At 40.3% G+C, this 12798-nt stretch overlaps 1 protein-coding gene across 3 annotated transcripts in view; it reads right to left on the bottom strand.

Moving 5' to 3' along the window:
• RAB27A (RAB27A, member RAS oncogene family) overlaps positions 1 to 7605 on the bottom strand; it is a 75472-nt gene extending 67867 nt beyond the window's left edge. For 2 of the 3 annotated variants that reach the window (XM_042941969.1, XM_042941964.1), the window contains exon 1: positions 7521 to 7605. The gene's annotated coding sequence lies outside the window, so the exon portion shown is untranslated. The remainder of the gene's footprint in view (positions 1 to 7520) is intronic. The other variant, XM_042941968.1, reaches the window with a different exon arrangement.
• Positions 7606 to 12798: the final 5193 nt, after the last annotated feature.

The following is a 12798-nucleotide window of genomic DNA, read 5'->3' as shown; positions in this document are numbered from 1 at the left end:
AACGGTCCACCTGGTACTTCTACAAGGATCTCCTCCCATGTGATCCCTGAGGGCAGTGGTTTCTCAGTCCAACTGCACATCAGAATCCTTTGTGGGGACTTAAAAACAGTATCAATACCTGGGCCCTATTCCACATTTAATGACTTAGAATCAGGGTAAGGGAGAGGTGACAAATACAACAATGGTGGAGTCATGCTTAGTTAACTTTACATGATGGAGAGAACATGTCAGTCAGGAAACTGCAGGCCAGGGAGATTCAGTGATTTGTCTAAGGCAGGGCTTCTCAGCCTTGGCACCATGAACATTTTGGGCAGGACAATCCTTTGTCCTGAGGGGCTGTCCTGTGCCTCTATCCATTAAATGCCAGTAGTAACCCCCCAGCTCTGACAACCAAAACTATCTCTAGACATTGTCAAGAGTCCTCAGGGGAGGAGGGGGTCAAATCAGCCCTGAGAACCCCCGGTGCAATATCACATAGTAAATTGTCAGCCATATTAGAGACTAAAACCCAGCCTATTAGTTCCCAGCTATGTTGGCTCCTCCACATTCACACAGGAGTTCCAGAACACAGGTATGAGTCACTCCCTGAAGAAGCACCAAAACCCACTTCATCGCTTTCTGTGCCTAAGCAGAGCAGGGCGATGGAGACTTGACCTTGCCCCTGACAATGGAAGCCTAGTCAGGAACAGCCAGTAGCTTGTTTGGCCACATTTGGTCTCTAGTAACTGACTGGAACAATGCCTTATCTTTTCAAGGGCTGCTAGACCTTTTTACTCATTCTTGGAGTCATTCCCTTGTAGTAGTGAGATTCATTATGAAAATTAATCACATTTTAAGAAACAAAGAAATCCTGATCACCACCATAGATTAAATTTTAAAATTCTTGGGTATCTAAGGGGCGCTTGGGTGGCTCAGTCGACTAAGCATTCAACTTCTGCTCAGGTCATGATCTCACAGCTTGTGAGTTTGAGCCCCACATCAGGCTCTGTACTGACAGCTCAGAGCCTGAAGCCTGCTTTGGATTCTGCCTCCCTCTCTCTCTCTGCCCCTCTCCCGCTCTCACTCTGTCTCTCTGTCTCTGTCTCTCTCTCAAAAATAAATAATAAAACATTCAAAAAAAATTTTTTTTTAATAAAAAAAATTAAATTCTTGGGTATCTCAAAACAACATTTAAGTCATGACCTATTTCTATATGTCTTATTCCTCCCCATATTAGGGCTAGTATAACAAGAATAAAAATGCCTTATCATAAAGTTTAGTTAGCTGAGACCCTGTCTTTGTTCTTAATGATACAAATACACAGGAGATAAGTAACCAGTCATACCCAGATAAGATTTGACCAGCCAACCATGTGGTGGGATCAGGGTAGGATGGATGAACTGCAGTTAATAAAAATGAACAGATTTTTCAGTCTCTTGGCAACCAATTTTATTATTATGCTTTGACCTGGCAGCTGGTAAGGCTTTATATGAATTAATCAATTAACCCATGAAAAAACAAGATTAGTGGCTCTGAAATATGGCATTCTAGTGGCAGAGGAAGCATGTTCATTTTCAAAGCTGCTTTCTTAAATAGGTACACATAAGTTTTAAATAATAAAAAAATAACCCAGTGTTTTACAACAACACATCTCTAAAGGGTAAGTCACCTCTATCTATCTAATACATTTGTCCTTACCATGTATCTTCCATATTTGTTCTGCCACAAGGCCAGGGGGTGAGAGGTTTCATAGGAGTAGGCCACAAAGCAAGCAGGTTGTCAGTAAGACAACACTTGGTTGTTGTGGACTTTAAAAAGCATCAAAATATCTTATAATAAAAAATTTTAAGGGACAAAAATATTAACAAGACCTCAAAAGGAATAAAAATACATTGAATGACAAGCTTTCTGGCATTGTCACAGGGAATACAACCAAATGGTGGCTTTCAACAGTCATATGGATCTCAGAGAAAAGACAAGGGTGTCTCATGTGCCTGCCACATTTGGATCTGGGGACTGGAAGGGACAGCATGATAAGGGAGTGATCATGGGAGAGTGACAACACAAGTGATTAAGGGTGGGAATTGTTGAATCACTAAATCGTGCACCTGAAACTAATATAACACTGTATGTTAACTATACTGGAATTAAAAAAAAAAAGTGATTAAGGGTCAACTTGAAAATCTAGAAAGAAAAAAGAAAGAAAGAAAGAAAGAAAGAAAGAAAGAAAGAAAGAAAAGAAAAGGAAAGAAAGAAACTTACAAAGTAACATATCTTATGGAAGACATTATGCAGTAGACCAACCACTGTGCCTGGAATTTCAGTCCTGACTCTGCCAGCAACTCTGTGATCTTACAAAGTCACTTAATGTCTGCGGATATGAATTTCCTTAATTACAAAAGACTAAAGTAAAACTCAATCTTCTTCAACTTCCTTCCATTTCTTATACTCCTTGAGTTTATGAGTCCTCTCTGTCCTTAAAGATTTTATTTTTTTAAGTAATCTACACCCAACTTGGGGCTCAAACCCACAACTCTGAGATCAATAGTCACACACTCCACCGACTGAGCCAGCCAGGCACCCCCTCTCTGTCTTTAAGATAAACACATGTATGGTCACCAGAACGAGCCATAGCTCAGTCATTGTTTGGACATTATCATGATCAATGCATTTCCTACACATAAACATGGGTTTACCAGACTAGAGTTACCAGATTAAATACAAGATACCCAGTTAAATTTGCATTTCATAAAAACAAGTTTTTGGGGGGCACCTGGGTGGCTCAGTCAGTTGAGCGTCTGACTTCAGCTCAGGTCATGATCTCACAGTCTGGGAGTTCGAGCCCTGCATCAGGCTCTGTGCTGACAGCTCAGAGCCTGGAGCCTGCTTCGGATTCTGTGTTTCCCTCTCTCTCTGCCCCTCTGCTATTCATGCTCTGTCTCTCTCTGTCTCAAAAATAAATGAAAACATTAAAAAAAAAAAACAAGTTTTTTAGTATAAGTATTTATGCAACATACTTATAGTAAGAAACTATTCATTGTTTATTCAAGATGCAAATTTCTTTTTTTTTTTTACTTGCTAAATCTAGCACCCTACCTCCAACCCCACATCAAAAGTTCAATTTTAAGAAACAAAAGTCTGATTCCATATATGTGAGTACTTCTGAGGTGTCTGAGGCACTAAATGGGAGGACTTCTCAAGAATAACACATAAGGAGGGGTGCCTGGGTGGCTCAGTTGGTTAAACAGCTGATTCTTGATCTTAGCTCAGGCCTTGATCTCAGGGTCAGGGGCTCAAGCCCCATGTAGGGTTCCATGCCAAACACTTTTTTATTTAAAAAAATTTTTTTAAAGAGTAACACACATAGAGACAAAAATAAATAAAAGGAGAAATAACTTTCAACTTTCTTTTTGAGTAAGCAAGGCATCAAATTTTAGTTAACAGTAAATAAAATATGAGTGTTAGTAGACCTCAATAATACAAGAGAATGTGGTGTGCCTTCTGTGCTGCATGACAAGACAGGAGGCCAAACAAGCTGGATGCTCACTGCTCCACATATCTCCCTCTCTGGACATAAAGTTAATTACAAAGCCTTTATCTCTTCCTCCAATTCAGTGCTCAGGTCTGCTCCCAAGGTAATCAGCTCAAGGGAAACCAGATCATAAACTTAAACTTCCTCATCAAGAGGCAGAAGAATAAATGTGATCCAAGCAAAAACTGCACAAGGCATAAAAAGCGAAATCAGTGAAAGGGAAAAATTACTCTCTTCAGAAGGCAATCTTGTTTTAATAATGGCAACACAATCTTGCTTCCTAGGAGTTCACATTTGTTTTTAATTTAGCTTTATTGAGGTATAATTGACATATAAAATTCCAAGACATTTAAAGTGTACTTCATGCTTATTTGATGTATGTTTACATTGTGAGAGGATTCCCCCCATCTAGTTAGGGGCTCAGACTTGAAATATGCAACCTCTGTCTTATTTTGGGGGGAGGTTTCAAACATAATTTATTAGGGAAAATATATTTATATATATCCCATGTATATGTAAAAATAATCCTTTTCCATATTTTGCAAATATAGATATAGTTTAAACAATTGAAGGTTGATTCAATTTTTAAATAACTTATAAGATTAATTATCATACTCTCTAGGCGAAGTACTTTAATTCTCACTGAGAAATGGCAGCAGGAAACCCTGTTCAACTGCAGCCAATATTGCTCTATCAGAAGCAGCAGGATAAGATGAACTAAAACAAGATATTTATAGCTATTGGCTAAAAAATTAAATGTATGGACTAGAAGTTTCCAATGATAAAAATAAATCCAGGTTTATTCATTAACTTACTGGTACATTCAGCAAGAGTTTATTATTGAACATTTCTTTTATCTAAGATACCTTGCAGTATAAGACTCAAAAAGTAAGCCGAAGTCATGCTCTGCCTCCAGGATATTACAATCTAGCCATAAGACGTGTATGACAACATATACATAAACAGTTTCCAGTCTAAAGTAGTTAGGTAATTAAATGCCAAAATGTGTCTCAGAATTGCAATTTCAGTTAGAAGCAGAGAAGGATTAATTCACTATAGTGCAAAATATTCATCAAGAAATGAATTCCATTTTCTTGAATTTGAATTCAGCACAAGAAATGGTATCCCTGGAGACAGGTACTGAATGCCTCCACACAGTCTGCCCAGCTACAGAGAAGAGGGCTCCCCACTGCCACTGTGATAAGAATCCAAAGCTATTCTCTTGGGGGGAATAGGAGGATAGAATAGGGGAGACATAGGAGATGTTCAAGTAACTACAGACATTGCTTCTCTTAGGTGAAGTGTGAAGGAACAGAGAGGAAGCAACAGTAGAATGATCTCCATTTCTCAGTCTCTCATTCCCTTTTCATTCTTTCAACACATATTTTTTCACAGCTTAATATGTGCCAAAAAACCATTCTAGGTGCTATGCACACCATAGAACAAGACAAATTCATGATCTTCATGAAGCCTATTCTAACAGTGGGAAACAACAGTTGTGTGTGTGTGTGTGTGTGTGTGTGTGTGTGTGTGTGTGTAATGACAGTGCTATAGATACTCTAAAGAAAAGAAAACTAAGGTTTTCTTAGGGGGCAAAAAATGATAGGTGGGGTGAAGGATGCTATTTTAGATGGGATGGTTCAGGAAAGCCTTTCTAAAGAAATGATCTTTGACTTGGATTAAATGAGTGAGAAAGCCATGCAGACATCTGAAGGAAGAACATTCCAGGCAGAGGAAAGAGCAAATGCAAAGGTCTTAAGGTGTGGGTGAAGCAGAACAAGCAAAGAGGAGGATAATGGAAGATGAAGCCACACACCACATCAGAGGCTTGCAGACCATGATGAGGATTTTTTTCTTCTGAGATAAAAAAAAAAAAAAAGCCACTGGACAGTTGTGAACAGAGGAGTGAGTGGCATAATGAACTCTGGCTGCTATGTTGACTGTAGAGTGGTGACGGTGAAAGCAGGGTGGCCCTGCAGGAGGCTTTTGCAGTAATCCAGGTGACAGAAATGATAGGATCTTGGTAGAAGCAGTGGAAATGGTGAGAAATGGTTTTTATCCCATATATATTACATTTTCTCAAAGTAGAACCAGTGAGATTTACTGAAGGATTAGAGGTGGGAATGAGAAAAAGAAAGGAATCAGGTGACTCCAGAATATTTAGTGTGAGAATCTAGAAGAGTAAAGTTGCCATTGACTGAGATGGGAAAGACCAAGTGGAAGCAGATTTGGGAGGGGGAAATCAAGAGTCTGGTTCCTAGAGATTGTGGCGCACTTCAAAACCCTTAAAATCTGTTCTAAAACCAAAGATACCGATATTGAGAAGCTGATCTTAAAATTCATATGAAAATTCAAGAGACCCAGGACAGACAGAACAATTTCAAAAAAAGAAGAACAAAATGGGAGGACCTCACACTTCCCAACCTCAAAACCTACCACATAACTACAATAATAAAGATAGTATGATACTAGCATAAGGATAGACAAATAGATCAATGGAATAGAATTAAGACTCTAGAAATAAACCCCCATATGAACAGCCAACTGATTGTCAATAGAAGTGCCAAGACCACTCAAAGGGGGAAAAAAACAATATTTTCAACAAATTGTGACGGGAGAATTGGATATCCACATGCAAAAGGATTAAATTAGACCCCTGCCTCACACCATACACAAAAATAAACTTAAAATGAATCAAAGATTGAAATATAAGAGCTAAAGCTATAAAACTCTTAGAAAAAAAACACAGGCATAAATCTTCATGACCTTAGATTCGGAAGTTTTTTCTTAGATTTGACACTAAAAGCACAAACAACAAAAGAGAAAATTAATTATACTTCATCAAAATTAAAAGTCAAGGCAAGCCATGTAATTTAAGAAAGAAAGGGAAGAAGAAAGAAAGAAAGAAAGAAAGAGAGAAAGAAAGAAAGAAAGAAAAAGAAGGAAGGAAGGAAAGTTAGAAAGTAGGTGAAAACTAACATAAAGAATGATCTTCAGTCCAGTTCTTTCAGCATTTTATTAACCTTTCTTAAGTTCTAATCATCTGCAGAACAGTTTTCCAGACTGTTTTCCCTCTAAAGCAAGTTTTTAAGAAGGCAGAAAACAGTGAAGGGGATAGCAACAATGGACTACCAACAAATTAAATCAGCAATAATTACAGAAATCATATAGCATAACACTACTCCCCCTTCCCCAACTCTGAGCGATGAGCCAAACATAAAGTGAAAATCCATGGAGTCATAAAAAACAGCTGTTAGCCCAAAGAGATAAGGAAGAAAACCCAAGGCAGAACATTCTGAGGCCATGTGGCCAGCAGGAGCCAAAAGGCCGGGAAGATGAAGTTAAGGGCTCACAAGGTTTCCTTCATTTCAGGCCTGACTTTGCTTAATTGGTGATCTACTGGGAGAGAGATAAGGATTTGGCAATAGTTACCAAAACCTGTCCTTCAGTCCCACCTCCAGTCAAGACCCAAGGGCCTGTCACCAGGTAGGGTTTTTGGTCTGACTGACAGGAGAACCTTCTCGCACCCAGCCAGTTTGCTGCCCCGACCCTCACCAACAAGGGTGCAAAGACGTTAAGTAATCAAACTGAAAACAACAGGAGGGAGGAAGAACTATGGGCAGTGCAGGAGGTCTCGGACTTTACTCCTCTCCTGCCAGAAGTTTCCTTCGACACTGACGGGGACGCTCGCGCCGGGTGCCACCCGGAGGTGACTTCAGCCCCGTGCCAACCTGTAACTGCACCTAGGCAGCACGTCGCCCAAGCTGTCCCCCACCCCCGGCGGTTGTCAACGTAGGGTCTGTGCCGCGCGCCTGCGAGAAGCAAAGCAACTTTTCCGGCAGGCTGACCCCCAGAAGGGGGACGAGGAATCGCAGCCTTCAATGCCAGCCCCAGGGCCAACCCAGCCACTCGCCGGCTACCACGCTCTGCCCTCCGGGTTGAATCGGAACCCCTCGGACGCCGGGGACCGAGCAGCGCCTCCCAGACCTCCCGCAGCCGCCCTGCTCACCTGGCTCCACCTCACTGTCCCCACGCAGCTCCTCTTGCGCGCGCTCCGCGTCCACCCGTTGCCGGCCCTTTTTGGGTTCTCGGCGGGTATTTTCCGTCTGGCCCCACATCACTTCCCGTAGAGGAGAGCGAGGTGGGGGCGGGACCTCCTCTCCACCCTCCACCTCCCGCTTCCTCTTGTCACCTCAGGGAGCACTCCCGCCCGACCCCGCGAGGGCGCTTTGCGGGCTCCTCCTCGCACGCCGCTCCCAGGCCCGCAGCACCTGCCGCACCTACGCCTGACTCCTCTCGTGAGCCACGAAAAGGCCCCCGCACGCTTCCTTTGGCCCATATCAGGTCTCCACCGCCCTTTCCTGGAAAGTGTGAAACCTTAGAAAGTTGTTTTCGTATTGAGACACAGGGGTCACATTTACAAACTTCTCTGGGGCCCGCGAGCTGCGAGGTGTGCTTTGGTGACTCTCGCCAAATCTCCTCCCCCACCAAAGCCATGTTCTTAAAGGTGTTTTCCAGGACATCATATCAGTGTCTCCACCGTAGTAGCCAGGGGGGTGCGGAGCAGCTGCAAAATCGGCCCGAGGCGGGGTTCCCGAGGCCCGGTATGCTCCTGCTCCAGATGCTCCCAGGTCCGGCTCCCCGGGGCGGGATCTGCGCCGAACGTCCGTCTCTGCCACTGTCCATCCCGCCTCGCCAGCTCCTCACTCGGATCGGCCTGGACCTGGCCTTCCTGGGGCAAGGGAAAGCTCTGGGATTCTTGGAAATGACGCGATAGAGAAAAAGTAAACTCTGGCAGGAAAAAATATATTTCTGAGAGGAAATGACAAACGAGGTCTCTGTTCATACAGTCTCGTTCGGATTATAAAATCACTCTAAATTTTAAGAGAGAGCAATTCGTTATAAAAAAAAAAAAAAAAAAAAAAGGCAAACTACAGCACAATAAAGAATAGCAGCGTGAGGAGAAATCTGCGAGCCTTTGCTGCCCCCCAGCGGCTTCCTTATTTCAGCGCGGACGGGTTTATGTGCCCCTGCTTGGAACCTGCAGCTGTGAAGCCGGTTCCCCACCAGACTACCACTCAGAGGCAGCCAAATTTCTCCTTCAGTGGCCTCGGGGTATGGACAGTGGCCTTTGGGCTTGCCTCCGTGGGCTCTTCAGGCACAGCACCTCGGAACCAAATAATTCCACTTCTAAGCAGAACCAAATGATTGAAAACCCTAATCAAGCTTCTTTTACCTTCTGTTCCATCTCACTGATCTGGGTCTACTTCCACCACAAGTTCAAGCCATTCCAGGCCCACCTGCCCAACCCCATCATGCTTCCAGTCTGTAGCTATTCACAGACTGCACTGCAATATAATTAGCTTCTCAGGTATGTGTCCAATGGACAAAATCGCTTACAGGACAAACCATATGGAATTGTGAAATATTGAATATGCATCCAATCTAATATTTCTAGGCAAATTTAGCAGAGTAATCTCAAAGTTAGAGATAACAGATTTCATCATAGGGTGATAGTGTCAAAAGACGTTCCCCAGGTAAGAAAGGCCATCATACTAGTAATTCCGGAGGCTAAGACAGGAAAAGTAGCCCCGTGTTCATGTGTAAAGGAACAGTCCTGGGAGTTACTGATCAGCTAATAATTGGAGGACCATCAATGCAGCAACTGCTAATGGCTGATATGATACAAGGAGAGTTTTCCCTTTCAATCCTCCCCACTCCTGAAGCCAAGCAGAGCTGTGACCAGGAGTTTACCTAGCAGGAGATCAAAAAAACAGACAATGGTAATGTGGCCCCTTCACTATCTTTTCATTCACTGAATAAATCCAGGTTAGGAATTGGAGATGCAATAGCGAACAAGGTAAATTGGTCCCTACACTCAGTGGCTTGGTAGACCAACAAGTAAGCAGGTTAACTCCAGTGTGGTGAGACAAGATCCCTGAAAATGGAAGTTAGAGTGTTATTGGGACACAAATAAGTGACACCAAATCAAAATTCCCTAGAGAAACTGTTGCATAAATTAAGAAGGATAAATAAGGTAGGAGGATAAAGAAGAGAATTTTAGGAAAAGAGAGCAGAGGAAAGACCTGGAGGCAGAAGAGAGCATCAGATATTAGAGCAACTGAAAGAAGTTCAGAAAAGCTGAAAAACTGAGTAGAATGAATCAATCAGAGAAGAAACTGGAGGAATAGCAGAGGCTGGATTTTTAATAACGCTGGAATGATTATAATGATAATAGCTAACATTTACTGAGCATTTACTACGAATCAGCCAATATGCTAAGAACTTTGCATATATCCCCTCATATACTTCTCACAAGTGCCCTCTGAAATAAGTACTATTCCAGTCTCTATATCACAGATAAGGAAACTGAGCCTTAAAGCAATGAAACAACCTGATCAAGATCATACAGGTGAAAGTGGCACAGCCAGGACTAAAACTTAGAACTCATTTTTCTAAATGGCTATAAGGCTAAGAATGGGTTTCAGAGGCCAATTAGCATGCTGAAATCCAAGTAAGGGATAACACTAATCTGGCTTAAGACAGTGATCATGAGGATGAAGATGAATAAACAGATTTGAGATATTTAGGAGAATAAATCAAGAAGACTTGATTGTAGATGAGGGAGAGAGAGAAATCTATGGAAATGCCCATTTCTGGTTTCAGTAACTAGGAACCATTGAGCAAAAGGAAGAGAGCCCTGTTGCAAAAGGGTAAATTTGGCCATAATGAACAAGTTTAGGACATTTTAACTTTGACATATCGGCATCAGGAGAACATACAAGTGCAACTGTTCAGTGTGCAGTTGAATAGGCTGATCTGAAGCACAGAAGACATGAACTGAAGCAATTGCACAAAGGGTACTCAAAGACATGAAAGTCATTGAGGTAGTCTAGAAAATGCACTACATGGGCAAAGAGGGGGCTTGGTACAAAACCCAGAGGATCACTCCGTTAAAGAAGTCTAAGAGTGCCCAGAGAGGTAAAAAGAAAACAAAGAGAAAAAGTTAATTACAGAAACTAAATATATTGAATACATTTTGTGTATCAAATCAAAATCCTCTCTATACCACTTACTCTAGTCACAGAACTGGTCACAGCATACCTCTTGATTCCCACCCTGGGGCTTCTGTGACAATGCAGGCTGCTGCTTGAAACATGCAGAATCTCAGTTTCCAGTATCACTAATATGGTTGAAATTAGAGGTATCAGTAAGAACTCATGCTTTTTAACACATAGACCTAGACAGCAATAGGATTATATATTGATATGCAGGTATGTATGTACTTTCCAGTAGTGTCTGCTAAGATATGCTAAAAGCAATTATATCACAGGAGTTGTGAATACACTTAGCACCCAGATTTTGATTTCTAAATACCCTTTTGCAATACAAGCAACAGGCACATGATTATATCTAAAATATCAGGAAAAATAAAACCTTAGAGCTAATAAGTGAAATAAGCAAAGATGCAGAATACAGGATCAGTTTTTTTCCCCTATACATTGGCAATGAGCTATATAAAAAAGAAATTAAGAAAAAATCCTATGTGAAGTAGCATCAAAAAAAAAAAATACTTAGGAATCAGTTTAACCAAGGAGGTGCTGGGCTTATACGCTGAAAACTACAAAAAGAAATTAAAGAAGACCTAAATAAATGAAAAGATGTTCCACGTTCATCATTACATAATATTATAAAGATAACAATACCTCCCAAAAGAAGTTACAGATTCAACACAATCCTTCCCAAAAGGAATGATTTTTGCAGGAATGGAAAAGTTGATCCTAAAATTCACATTAAATTGTAAAGCACCTCAAAGAGCCAAAACAATCTTGGAGAAAAAAAAAAAAAAAAAGTTGATGGACTCACCTTCTGATTTCAAAAATTAATGCAAAGCTGCTAATCAAAACAGTGTGGTACTAACATAAGAATAAGCATATAAATGAATGGAATGGACATGAGAATCCAGAAATGAACCCATAAATCTGGGGTCAAATGATTTTCAACAAGAATGCCAAGATCATTCAATGAGGTAAGAACACTCTCTTCAACAAATAGCTGGAAGAACTGGATATTTAGATGCAAAAGAATAAAGTTGGACCCTTACCTCACATAATATATAAAAATTAACTCAAAATAGATCAAAGACCTAAATTATAAACATAATACTATAAGACCCATAGGAGAAAACATAGACATAAATCTTCATTACCTGGGATTTGGCAATGGCTTCTTAGACCTAATAAGAAAAGTATAAGCAGCAAAGGAAAAATGGGTTAAGTAGGCTTTATCAAAAATTTAAAATTTTGTTTAGCAAAGGACACAAGAGAGTGAAAATACAATATACAGAATGGGAGAAAATATTTGCAAATCATATATCTGATAAGAATTTAGTATCAGAATATAACAAAGAGCTGTTACAAATAGAAAAGACAAACAACCAATTAAAAATTGGGCAAAGGACTTGAAGACATTTCTTCAAAGAAGATATAAAAATGGTCAACAAGCACAGGAAAAGATGTTCAATGTCATTAGTCAATAGGGAAATGAAAATCAAAACCAGAATTAGATACTCATTAACATCTACTAGGTTGGCCATAACTTTGTTTAAAAAAAGAAAAGAAAAATTACAAGTGCTAGTAGCCTGTGGAGAAATTGAAACCCTTATACATTGTTGGTGGGGATGCAAAACGATAGTCACTTTGGAAAGCAGTTTGGCAGTTCTTCAAAATGTTAAACAGAATGACCATATGATCCAACAAATCCAATGTGATCTTGGATTAGTTCCCAGACAAGAAAAAAAAAAAATTGTCTATTGACCTAAAGAGCACTAAAAGGACTTGGTAGAATTTGCATAAAATCTGAGATTAGATAATATTGTATCAATCTTAATTTCCTGATCTTGATCATTACACTGTAATTATGAAAGACAATATCCTTGTTTTTAGGAAGTACACACTGAAATATTTAGTAGTAAAATGGCATCATGTGGGCAATTTACTCTCAAAGGGTTTAGAAAAACAATAATGTGTGTGTTCATGTGTAATACACATATATGGAGAGAGATTAAAGCAAATGTAATAAAATGTTAACATTTGTGGAATCTGGGTAACAAGTAGATGAAAATTTTTTGCACTATTTTTGTAACTTTTCTCTAAGTGTGACATTATTTTGCAATAGTTTAAAAAAAAAAAACTTTCAGAAGTCCCTTTAGAATATCCCTTTGGATAAAGTCTAGTGGCCCACTTAAAAATCTACCATTTTTTTTGGCTTTCTCTCTCACCCTTTTA

The sequence above is a fragment of the Panthera leo genome, chromosome B3 (assembly GCF_018350215.1).
Source record: "Panthera leo isolate Ple1 chromosome B3, P.leo_Ple1_pat1.1, whole genome shotgun sequence".
NCBI lineage: Eukaryota > Metazoa > Chordata > Mammalia > Carnivora > Felidae > Panthera > Panthera leo.
This window is presented reverse-complemented; position numbering and strand designations above follow the sequence as displayed.